Source organism: Ambystoma mexicanum, chromosome 6p (assembly GCF_040938575.1).
Source record: "Ambystoma mexicanum isolate Mex_15411 chromosome 6p, UKY_AmexF1_1, whole genome shotgun sequence".
Classification (NCBI taxonomy): Eukaryota; Metazoa; Chordata; class Amphibia; order Caudata; family Ambystomatidae; genus Ambystoma; species Ambystoma mexicanum.
This window is the reverse complement of record NC_090935.1, coordinates 519,505,020-519,517,455: the sequence shown is the minus strand read 5'-3', so window position 1 is coordinate 519,517,455 and position 12,436 is coordinate 519,505,020.

Genomic DNA, 12,436 nt, shown 5'->3' with positions numbered 1-12,436 from the left:
GGAGCGGCGGCTCCTTGGCCATGCACCCAAGACTCTATGCCCTGGCAACAACCACCGCAGCATATCACATTCATATTTGCTTGTAACTTTGGGTGAAAAACAAATGTATAAGGAACAAAGGTATTAGATACTATGGATGTGATATGCTGCTATGGTTGTCCTTATTATTGTATACTTACTGTTTGGTCTAGTAATGGGAGCCCATGTTTTTCTTCTTCATTTCTGTGATAAAAGAAAATAGCATGTTAGTATTAGTATTTTGTAATGACTTATTACATTGTATAAGCAATATACTTTTATTTTTTTTCGACCCTCATATTTAGTAGAGTACAAATCAGAGTACTGTGCAATTTGCTTTGTTTCTGTATTTGTTGCTAAAATCATTGGGTCTGTGGGAGAAAAAAAAATCCATGTTGGATTAAAAAAAAAAACCTTTTCTGTTATGCTACAGTTTATTTGTTTGTTTGTTTTCAGTGTTCACTTGTTGTTTCTGGCTAATGCTTTATACTTTGCTTTGTTGTATTTTTTTGGAGCAGTAACAGATTCTTCATTTGTTTTGATATTATAAAATTTTGGAGGAGTTAGATACCAATTGGCGTATTCTGTCTATTTTTTTAATATATTTTAGTGGTTTTGATTTACCTATTTGGATATTGTTAAATTTTGGGACAGTTAGATACCAATTGGCATATTCTGACTGTGTATTTTTTGGCCTAATTTGGTGGTATTCATTTATCTGATTAGTTGTTGTAGAATCTTTGAGCTGTTAGATAGCTTTTGGAGTATTCTAACAGTTTATATTATTTTAACACAAATTTATAATTTTGGGACAGTTAGATACCAATTGGCGTATTCTAACTGTGTATTTTTTTGTCTAATTTAGTGGTATTCATTTATCTGATTAGTTGTTGTAGAATCTTTGAGCAGTTAGATAGCTTTTGGAGTATTCTAACAGTTTATATTTTTGTAGCACAAATTTACTTAAAGGTTTAAATACAGTTTATTTATCAAATTCTGGCTTTAAGAACATCAAATAAGCGTTTGTAAGATTTGCTGGTAATCTCTGCTTTAGAGTAATGGTACTATCATTACATTCAAACCATCCACATTTCTTTTTTATGTATGCAGTGTAGTGCCCTGAATTGGTTGTGGCTCCTGTGTGGTAGATTATATCTATTGATGTGAAGGTTTTCTTACCAAGTGATATTTGACCATGTGCGAATCCAGTCAGCTTGCAGTTGTTTTTGGTACCATCTGCATTGTAACGTAGAAGCATTAGTATTATGTATTTACTATGTGTTTGTATTACTAACGTGGAGCGATTATCTGAATTGCAGGTAGAGCATAATCTACCATGGTTTGCATTTTGTACAAGTCGCTGAAATGGAATGGATTCACAATTTGGTATTGATATATATAAGAAGCGTTCATTGGGGATTTCTTCTTGTGTCACATTGTTGCAGAGAGTGCATGTTTGTTTCCACATGTATGAAATCTGAAAGATTTCATTTATAGGTATGTTTTTGTTTTCCAGTACTTGTAGTAAGTACATTAGAAATTCTTGTGGATCTTCCTGTGAGTTTATAGTGAATTTCACCATTCCAGCACAGTAGTCCAATTGTCGTCTTATTCCAAAAACACGATATGTGTTGTCAGGATTGTTTGCTGCATTTCTGTGAAGTACTAACATTTGCAAACACAATGGGTCTGTACTGTGTGAGTAAATGTTGTCAACAATTGGTGGTAATTGAAATAGAATATTCATTGCTACATTTGCATAGCAACTTACACCAACTATATTTGAGAATTTAAATGGTCCAGGTAGTTCTGTATCTAACTGCTTTTTTTGGAGTTTGTCTTCCTTCTTTAAAGAAGTACCTGGTTTACTTTCTCTAATTGATTCTTTTTTGTTTGTGGTACTTGATGAAGTATTAGTTTCTTTTACTCTCTTTGGAGGATTTGCAGTGACGTCCTGTTGCATTTCTGTTTGATTTAGTTTTCTTTTACAACGTTTTAGTTTTTGTGGAACAGAATATGTGTTTAGATGGGGAGTGTATAGTGAGCGAAGTCTATTATATTCTAAAATGCAAGGAATATCAGCGTTTACTTTACTTGCATCAAAGTTGATTAGAAATAGACCGTCAAGTGTACGTAAGCGTGATAGTGCTACGTAGCTCATGCCTTCTTTAAAGACTGTGTTACCAATATCTATCATTGCTTTGTCTAGGGTAAGACCTTGTGATTTATGAATTGTGACTGTGTATGCAAGAGTTAGAGAAAATTGTTCTCTGCGTACATACATATCTTTGAAGAGAAGGAATCTAGCTGTTGAGCGTCCTATCCGTTTTACTTCTGAAAGTTTGTCAAAGAGTATATTGACAAACTGAATTTTGTTGTCACGTGGGTATGTTTGAAAGCCAACAACTGTACCCAGTGCTCCATTAACTAGTCCTTGGTCCACGTCAAGGTTATGTTTAAGCATTACTCTGCAATTTAAGGATAATTTTAACATCTTTTCTAAGCCTGCTGTGTTTGAGATTGATTTTTCTAAATTATTTAGTCTTGTTGTGGCTTGGTCACACATGGGTAGTGTCATACCATGTACATCTAGTTTGTCTGTGGCGCTAATTTCCATTATTGGTTGCATTTCTTTACTTAGCATGATTTCATTAAATTTGAAACAGCTTGCAAGAGTTGGCATTAAGGCCATACAATTGACATTTTTGTGGGCTAATTGTTCCATAACATCTGTAGCACATGCATTATCGCCATAAAGTGCATTAATGTGCCAGGTTTTCAATGTTGCTTCTGCTTCTTTAGAAAGTATACCAACCCTCAAACTTTTTAAAATGTTGGCATAAGTTAGATCTGCAGATTGGCGCATGTTTTCTGTTAATTCTCTGTATTGAAAATGTTGCCAAAGGTTGACATTTCCAATGCTGCCAACAGTTTTACGGCAGAGTTTGTGCCCTAATGTTTTAAAAATAGGTTCACCTTTTACTGGTGTTAATTGAAGCAGATCTCCAAAAACAATAATGTGTTTTCCTGCAAAGAGCTCTTCATAGTCTGTTTTGAGTACTTCTTGTAATCTGAGGTGAATCAAAGCTAACATCAGGTTGGAGACCATGCTCACTTCATCTATTAGTAGCATTTTCATTTGTTTCAATACTCTGCGTAATTCCATTGCAGCTTCTGCAGAAAGTTTGTAATAGTCTAATTTGTTCTGGTGTTCTACTGGTTATAGTAGTAATCGGTGTAATGTAACACCACCTATGTTGTAGGCAGCTAAACCTGTGGGGGCAGTGACAACAGCTGACAGTTTGTTGTTTGTCAATTGTTGAAGGAACTTACTAATGATTTTGATTAGGAATGTTTTGCCAGAACCAGCTTCACCACTGACGTACAGTAGTATAGGTTTATAATTATGGCAGGAACATTCTTTATTTTCATGTTTTACACCATGTGCAATTTGTTTTGTTACTTCTTGAAAAATGCTACTTTGCTCATTGTTTAGTTTTGATTGTAGTATAGTTAAGTTTTCCTTATCTTCATACTGACACATGGTGTTTTCTACTTCTATCATAGCTAATTCTGCCTCATTTGTTATTAGTGGTTCTCCCAGTGGTTCTTGGCTTCCTGTTACAGAAGGTTGACTACTGTCAGGAGTATCCTTATCTAGTTGGGCTTGGAGTTCTTCTTCATGTTGCTGTTCATTGTGCAACATTGTTTTGTACTGTGTAAAGTTTACATCAGTTATAGTGCTTTCATTTGCTTTGAACGCATCCTCATATAAGTCATAGTTATCTAGTAATTGTTCTTCTTTTCTCCATGGTTTGAAGAGTTGTAGCAGGGACATGTAATATACTTCTTTATGTTGAGGAGTCTTCAATGACAATTTGATATGATTAATTAAATTTGGTTTAGTGAGTTTAACTAAGCTGCCTTCACAGTCTGTCACTCTATATTTACCTTTTTTTTCCATCGGGTTTCATATTATTTTTGTATGTGTAGTTTTGGGCTATTTGGTATAGACACATGTTTTATAAAGTATTACTTCTGTTTGGGTAGTATGGGTCCAATAAATTGTTTTTTAAAATGTCTTGGCTGTTGGGATCATGTTTGGCTATTGTTTCTATATCTTCATATGATTTTAGAACTCTTTTTCTAGATTTAGCTGGACCAAGACTTAGCCATACTATATTTTCAGATTTACCATACAATGAAGTACCAGTTAAACGATCAGCTGCTTCATAAGATCAACATTCTCTATGGATGAGCATTTTTATGCCCAAGCTGTATAATTTCTGAGATACTGTTTTATCTGATGACAGGTCATTCCAGAGATCTTGGCGCTCTGTTTTTTCTGCTTTAGTTAAGTATGCTGTGACATATCGTGCAACTGCAGTAGAATTGTCTGCAATGTACTGCACATCTATGTTTGCATTCCATAAGTGGGCAATGATTGCATTATAATCATTGATATATTTTTCTTCTTCTTTTCTTTTTATGTAATATGTATTTTTAGGTGACTTTCCTTTAACAGTATGTCTAACTGAAGACATGAGGTTGTTTACTTGACCTGTATTTGTAACTGGTCTAGGGAAACCAAATTGGCATTTGGTGTAGTATTTGCCTTTGTTTTTGTATTTGCGGCGACAATATTTTCTACATTTGTGTCTTTGAAATTGTAAAATGTGTGCACGAAGATCACTATTTGTGGCTTCTGATGGAATTTCACAAGTGACATATTTTTCAATAAACTGTAAAACAGTGGCATCACTGTCTTGACCAAATTTAGGAGCATCTTTAATCCATAAAAGCATGTGGATATGTGGTGCTCCTCTGGCTTGGTATTCTTTTCTCCAAAAGAAGTGTTGCACTTCTCCAAGGGGAGGAACAGTTTTATTACAAATAAAATGTAGCATAGCAATGAAGCGATGGTAAAAATATCTTGAAACATTACCAGGATCCAAAGAACAAAGTTCTCCAGGTGTTAGAATATCTAGGTTTGTTTTGTTTTTATTTGATATGCGTAGGAAATCATGTAAATCTTCCCATGCATATTCTGCACAACTTAATGTAACAAACCAAGTGGGTGGGCCAAGGTTTCTGATCATACAACGTACATCTCCATGACGTCGAAACCAGTACTCTTTAGTACCACGCATATTTGCTAATAGATTAGTAATATTTGATTGTAAAACCTCATCCTTTTGTTGCACTTTCTCTAATAATTGTGTAGCTGTCATATTTTGAAAGTGTGATCTTGATTTTAATATGTGTGCAACTCCGTAACATAAAGTTGCTAGTTCACTTTCAAAGAGTAGGTGGAATATGTATTCCACATTTTGTCTAAATCTGGGATCTTCAGAATACATCCGTAATGAGCGGTATTCTGAAGCTGACATTTGAATAGGTCTATCATCATACCTTCCTCCTTTGCCAGTAGGAAAGAGTAGAGGAAAAGCACGTGCTTCTATACTTTTTTCCATATACTGATTGGCGATCCTTTTGTTCGACGCATTTGGTAAGTTTCTAGTACATCTTGTACGGTGTCATTACAGTGCAAAGGATGAATTGTATAATGGTCTAAAGTATTTGATATTGTAGCAGGATCTAGTAGCTCAAATTGACCAGCTTCTTGTGTTTCTTGAATTATTTCAGTTGTATGTTTCAAGTTTTCTTCAATATTAATTTCTTTGTAATATTCATTATCCTCTTTAAGATATTGGAAGGCTTGGCTAACTTTAGATAAATCTACCAGCTGTTGCCATATTTTTTTGTCTTTTGTAGGTACTCCATTTACTAATATAATTAAAGATTGCTGCATTGGAAGTTGCACTCCTAGAGTATGCACATTTTCTTTTAGATTTAATGGTAAATAAACTACTTTTCCACGAATGCCTTTTACCAATTCAGAGGGAGGTAATTTTGCTGTTTTTGGTTGAAGGCGTATTATTGCTTGAAATGGGTGTACTGTTTGAATTATGATGCTCTCATATAAATTAAGTTGTTGTAGAGGTTTTGGTACTGGGTATAATTCCAAATTATTTGTGATAGAACGTGAAGGAGTTTGGTTGTTGTCAAGTTTTGTAGTGCAATAACTGCAAAGTATTAAGGGCTCAGTTATTTCATATTTGTTTTCTGCTAGAAGGTAGAGAGCTAATTCAAACCATTTAGAATCTTCATTGTCTTCTATTTTGTATGATAGGTCCACAGTTTTTGTGTTACTTTTATAAAAAATTCTACGGCAACATACACATACATGGTTTGGTACTTCAGCTGATGTACTTTTAAATTTTAGTATTACTTTTTTGCATGTGTTTAGCAAAAGGTTGCCATGTGTAGAATTGTTGCTTAATTGGTTTAAAGCTATTTCATTCTGTGAATGGCTTTCACTTCCAAAATATTTTTTCTGGATATAGTGAATTTCTTCAAGTAGGCCTTTTGCTGTACCATGTAGAAGGATGTTATTTAACTTTGCTAGTGCTAAAGCAGGACTTTTAGCATAGTACAGTTTATAGACTAGATTTCTTATAGTTGAATGATGTGTTGATATCCTTTTGATATCATGGAAAGTGGTTTTACAAGTAGGTCCTGTAATGCAGGCCAATGAATGTCCTTGTAGTCCTGTGTACGTGCGCACTGGACAGGTATCTATATTTTGCAGTAATTTAATTTTGATTTTGTCTTTGCTTTTTACATATTTATTGAGGAATTGGTGTAAAGATTTGAAACATTGTTTGGGAATGTTACACATTGACGTGCATGGCCATTTGTACACTAGACGTTCTGATTCAGTTGAATGGAGGGGTAATTCTAAGTTTTCAGGGCATATTTTTGTAAGGAGTACTTCTTGTTCCATTATGGTATTATTCACTTTTTCATAACCTCGACCACTGCTATTTATGGCAATTGTATTTGTTTGCTTTTGTTTGTACGCTTCTTCATTAAAATATGGTTCTGTGCTCGTAGTGTGATTCCATTCACCTCCGCAGATACTTAAGAAGTTCTTTCTGTTGACATTTCGCTTATTGAGAAGTCTTTTTTGTAATTTAGTTATTAGTTTTGTTAGTGGTTTCATTTTGTTTAACAGTAAAATAAATACATTTCTTTTGAGAAGAATTGCACTGTCCATCAATGCTTCTAAGATTAATTTCCTACGGTAGGTTTTAAGCTTTGAACCTGATTTCTCTCCTGTTTTTATAAGATTTTGAAGGACTTTGTGACGGTATATTTTGGCTAAAATACTTTTCTTGGTATGCTTACTTTGCACTATATTAAAATTTGAAGAAGTAGTTTTATCTGTACTGATAGCTGATTTTCTGTTAATTGTTTTTTGGTTTGTTTTACATTTTGATAGAGGAAGCGAAGTTGTTGTACTTGAAACTTCTTGTGTTTCACTACATGATTGAATTAGCTGTTTTGTTTCAACTTTTTTTTACAAATTCTGCTAGAGATGGATGCTTATGTTGGACTCCTTTATTTTCATTTGCTCTAATTTTGCGTTGCTTTCTACGGAGTTGTCTTTTGGTAGGCATTATTTAGGGTCTGTTGAAAAAGATAAAGAAGATATGGGTTGGGGTGTTCTGGAATGTATGTGTGCTGTGTGCATGAGTGTTTGAGTAAGATGATAAAGATGTATGTAATGGTGTGTGATTGTGTATTGGGAACTAAAACGAGTAGGGATAGGTATTCTTAAATTTATGTGTCACTAAACTGGGGTTCAGATGACAAAAAAAAAGTAAGCTAGTGGTGTGGAAAAGTACAAATAGTAAATCTAATGTATACAATTAAAACAGTTGTTTGTTCTATAATATGAAAATTGTAGTGGTTCAGTTGGCTAATTTGTGTGTCCAAAAACAGAAATTTGTGGGCCATTTTGGTTGTAAATCGCTGTTTACGACATGGAAATTTTTGGACAAAATGGTACAAAATCTCTATTTTAAGAAACCAAAATAGCTGGTATTAATGTTATAGTATATTTGATTAATAATATAAATAGTATGGTGATATTTCACTTACTTATTTTTTAAATTAACAGGTAACTTCTTAGTTTTTCTTTCTTCTTCGAATTTGGCTGCTTCTTTTCAGGAAACAGGTCTTCACTGCAACTGTAAAAGCTTCAAATTAGTAACTTTGTTTGTATATAGCACTGTTTTTAATTTAGATATTGATTTTTTTAATTGAAATCCTCAGTGCCTTCTGTAAAACCATTAAACTAATTTATTTACATAAGATACATTGCATCAGTTCAGTACATGTGATATGTTCTTAATGAACAAATTGTATTGAATGACTAACTGTAGCAAAAATAAAATATCTTTACTATGTCTTGTGAAATTTATAATATATTAGTGAATACTACTATTTCTGTAAGTAAACCGTTCTAGGTAATAGCGCCTCAATGTCATGTCTAATATAAAGTAATTAAGTAAATAAATAAATAAAAACAAAAAATATGAAATTGTATAAGTATTTTTATAAAGGTTTAAACATAGATTGTGTTTGCATGCAATTTTGTTTGAATATATGTAGTCTATATATTTCATTTAAAAAATGTTAGTTTAACATGATTTGAGTGTGTGTGTATAAAGAAAGTAAAAAGTATAAAGGTGTATAAGTGATAGTTGATTTTAGGAAATTGAAAAAAGTACAGTAAATTCATTTTACAGATTTTACAAGGTAAAAGTCTGTTTGAAAATGTGTTCATCTAACATAGCTCTCAACTCACAAGCTTTTGGCGGGTGTCACACGCCTTGTAAAGGGCAGACTCACCCGCCAAGCCTCCTGCACGCCCATTCATTCCAATGGGCGTCTCACCCGCCAAAAACAAAATTGGGTGATTTCACCCGCCTGTAAAACAAAAATGGTTGAGAGCTATGTCATCTACTATACAGAAAATATGCATACCTGACGTTTGTGTTCATGCATATGGATATGCATGGAGCTGCAAGTAGAAATCTTGAAGACTTGTACAGTATTTGTGGTAGATGCTGCTTGCCAATGATATGACACTTGTACTCAGAGAGATTCAGAGTACATTTGCAGTGCTGACCTATGATGATGCAGTTAGATGTAGAGGTCTTGAATGTGATTGGTGCATGGTCATGTGATTTTTGAGGTACATCAATGAGGGAATGGCAGAGAGAGTGTAGTGGAAATGGTAGAAGGGCTGTTCATGTTACGATATGTCCGCGGACATGGCGGTAGTTTCCGGACATCGGGAGTTACATCCGGGGATTTTTGGGTTCAGAAGTCATACAAATGAGAATAAACACTGAAAGGGATTGGTCAGGAAAGTTTGGTGGGTGTGTTGTGCCAGGAGAGATTTTCTGAGATACTCTTTTTGCTGAGAGAACAAAAGATAGCTATGGCTGTGTGTTTCAGAAAACAGATTGTTTGGATTTTAGGAGATTCGTGGATGCATTGGTTGAAGGTGCATGCAGAAAGCTGTGGAGTAGCTGTAGATCTTGGATTCCCACATGTGGAAGTACACTGGCATGGAGTACGTGGAATGAAGTGGTTGGAGTGCTACTTTGGAGACAGAGCAACATCCAGACATAATTGTAATTCATTGTGGAGGGAACAGTTTAGGGCATGTGACTGGAATTTTTTTGCAATTTGCTATGAAAGAAGGACTGAGGAAGGTTATGGACATGTTTCCTAATTCTCAAGTGATATTTTCATGGATTGCGCAGAGACAAATGTGGCTTTGTTCTTCTTCATTTGGTCCACAAATGGAAAAAGCAAGGCACAATGTTAATAAGGCTGTTTGTGGCTTTCTAAGAGATTTTGGCATGTCTTCTTTTCACAATGAAAATATTATGTTTTGTAGTACATACATTTTTCGCAGAGATGGAGTCCATCTTACTTATGCTGGCAATCAGATTTTTCTGAGAAATGTACAAAATGCATTGCGACCTTTTTTGGAATTACAACAACGATTTTGAAGTAGATGTTAAGCATTTAAAATTTTTGACTTACAAACACCACCCAAAGGCTCTTTTCAGAGCCACCACTTCTTTCCAGGGAAAAGTACAATGTTTGTGATGGAGTAGTAACCCAATTTTTTTAATGTTCGCGAACTGTCCGCGAACTTCTAAAAAATACAAAGAGCCCTGCTTCATTTATTTTCACTTCTATTTTTTAACTGGGAAAGGCGGCTCTGAAAAGAGCCTTATTTTTTTTTTATTTTTGTAATTTTGTATTTTTTTTGGTTTTTCAGACACGACGCACTAGGAGAGGAGGGTAAAGGAGGGTAAAGGGGGGGGACACCAACCACAGGGATAAGAAAGGGCGAGCTGAGAGAGGAAGATGTAGAGTGGGTTTTATTTGGGTAGTGAGTAGGTCTTCTCGTGCTCTGAGACGATAGTCTCAAAAGCACTCCGAAGTCGTTCCCCCCTGCAGAGTACTGTGTCACAGTACATACATACAACTGTGACCCTTGAAAGGTAAGGGTCATCAGCATTCTGTATGGCCTGTGAGGCAGGTTGAGAAAGACGCTGTCCCACAGAGGTGGTCCTTGTGGTGACAGGATCAGAAACAGAGGATGAAGTAGAGGAAATCAACCTGCTACGTTCTTCGCAAGGTACAACCCTGCGAATGGCCCCAGAGTGAAATGACCTCAGGTGTTGCTTCATAGTAGTGGTCCCAGAGCTGTAGTTACCGTGCTTCCCGCGACTGAGTATCATTTTGCACTCATTGCAGGTAACATGGTTCGCACGAGCCTTAGGACCATTCCCATGAATGGTAAATAACCGCCACACCCAAGACTCACGTCTAGTGCGGGTAGTAGGGATTTCCTCTACCTCATTCTCATCATCCTCTTCTTCCTCCTCTGCATCCTCAGTCCTGTTCCCCTCTTCAGGCCCTTGAGGAGGTGGTGGTGGTGGAGGGGGTGGTGGTGATGCTGAAGCAGGTGCAGCACCAAGTGGCAGTTCAGCAGCCAAGGATGCCATGTCGATGATGGTGTAGTCTGCAGGTGGCACCAAAAATCACTGTGTTCTGAAGAATAGCCAGAAACACAATGGGAATAAGCTCTTGGGCGTGGTCTTTTATAGGAGTGCTTGTGCGCGGTCCGCGGACATGCGCACTGTGCGCGGACAGATCGAACACAAAAAAAGGATCGGAAAGTTTCAAAAGGTATATAGAAACTCAAGATTGCTATGTGGGACTTGTGGCATGGTGAGATTTTATTGAAAAGTATTATGGATTAACTGAAAATGTACTTTTAAATTGTTCGGGGACACGAACAGTGTCTGCATTTCAGGACACAGGATGAGCGTGGGCGCGGTCATATGATCTGGTTGCGAACTAGTCTGCGAAGGAAGTGCCTGTCTGCAGGACACCAAGTGCACGGAGATTGGTTAGCGCATGCACATTGATGTCCTATGGACACTGTTCGGGTTCTGAAGTAATTAAAAGTGCGTCACACGTGAAACGAATATTTCAGGACACCGCGTGTGTTCTTAGAACAGTTTAAACTTGGTAGCGAACAGTAAGGACAGATATAGTGTGCTTCAGGACACGTGTAATTTAGTTTATGTACGAACATTTCAGGACACCAATTGTGTTCTTAGAACATTTTCAATTGGGTAGCGAACACTACGAACAGTTGTACTGTTGTTCAGGACACATCATTTTGTTTATTTACGAACATTTCAGGACACCAATTGTGTTCTTAGGACAGTTTTAAGTTGATAGCGAACATTACGGACAGATATAGTGTTCTTTAGAACACTTTAATTTTTGTTTCTTTACGAACATTTCAGGACACTACGAGTGTTCTTAGAACATTTTGAACTTGCATGAGAACATTACGGACAGATGTAGTGTCATCAGGACAGTTACATTTTCGTTTCTTTACGAACATTTCCGAACAACCGCAGTGTCCGTGGACACCTAAATTGGTTTTATTACAAGGAACTGAAAGTAATTACAACACAATATAAAAAAGTAATTTTCTTTAACATATATAAACAATTTATGACTGAGAAGGTGGGGCAGAAACGGAAACAAAAACAGGAGAATTAAGCCAGACATGTGACGTCATCAGTGATGTCATCAATGACATTTGTAATGTCATCTTTGATGTCCTGGGTGTTAGTCTTAGCAGTGCACGGTGGCGGCGCGAGTTATGGTTGCTTAGCTTACCATAACTGCCGAAATTCAAGGGTTTTTCGGTTTTACTTGGAACCATAACATCCCTTTAACAAAGTTTTTTCACAGAATTTCATAGGTTTTTAGTAGCGCAACTTAACCATAACGTCCCTTTAACAAAGTTTTTTTCACTGAATATATATATATATATATATATAATTTTTATTTACAGAGGTCGCAAGGGAGACCTCAGAGGTCGCAGTTGGGACATCTGGCGACCCCTAAATGACGTCCCTGCTAAAGAGGATGTAAATGGAATTACGAGTGAGCAGCC